The 618-nt window shown below is 52.8% G+C and overlaps 1 protein-coding gene across 1 annotated transcript in view; it reads left to right on the top strand.

Annotated features, from left to right (window-relative positions):
• LOC103398153 (kinesin-like protein KIF27) overlaps positions 1–618 on the top strand; it is an 11,572-nt gene that overhangs the window by 2,787 nt on the left and 8,167 nt on the right. The window lies entirely within an intron of this gene.

Raw genomic sequence — 618 nt, 5'->3', positions numbered from 1 at the left:
GGTTTGCCAAAATTTCTTTGAGGCCGACTGGTAGTCCTCCTCCATGGCCTCCCCGAACTTTTCCCAGACCTGAGTTTTTACCAGAGCCTCAGTTCCGCTTGGCCTGCCAGTCAGCTGTCTCAGGGGTCCCCCGAACCAACCAGGCTTGGTAGAACTCCTTCTTCAGCTTGACGGTATACAAAGTTGATCATTGACCTCTGGCCTAGGGTGTCCTGGTGCCAAGTGCACTGATGGACACCCTTATGCTTGAACATGGTGTTTGTTATGGACAAACCGTGACTAGCACAAAAGTCCAATAACAAAACATCACTCGGATTTAGATCGGGGAGATCGTTCTTACCAATCACGTCCCTCCAGGTGTTACTGTCGCTGCCTACATGAGGGGTGAAGTCCCCCAACAGGACAATGTGTCTGCAAGAAGGCTGTAAACCGAAACAACAGTGAGACACCTATCCCTGAGCCGAAGGTGACCCTCTCGCTCAGTGGGGAGAACTCCAACACACGACTGGCAAGCTGGGGAGCTATGAGCAAGCCTACACCAGCACACTGCCTCTCAACGTGAGCAACTCCAGAGTAGAAGAGAGTCCAGCCTCTCTCAAGGAGTTGGGTCCCAGAGCC

Source organism: Cynoglossus semilaevis, chromosome Z (assembly GCF_000523025.1).
Source record: "Cynoglossus semilaevis isolate Cse_v1.0 chromosome Z, Cse_v1.0, whole genome shotgun sequence".
Classification (NCBI taxonomy): domain Eukaryota; kingdom Metazoa; phylum Chordata; class Actinopteri; order Pleuronectiformes; family Cynoglossidae; genus Cynoglossus; species Cynoglossus semilaevis.
Note: the sequence above shows the minus strand (reverse complement) of the source record. Positions and strands in the feature narration are given on the sequence as shown.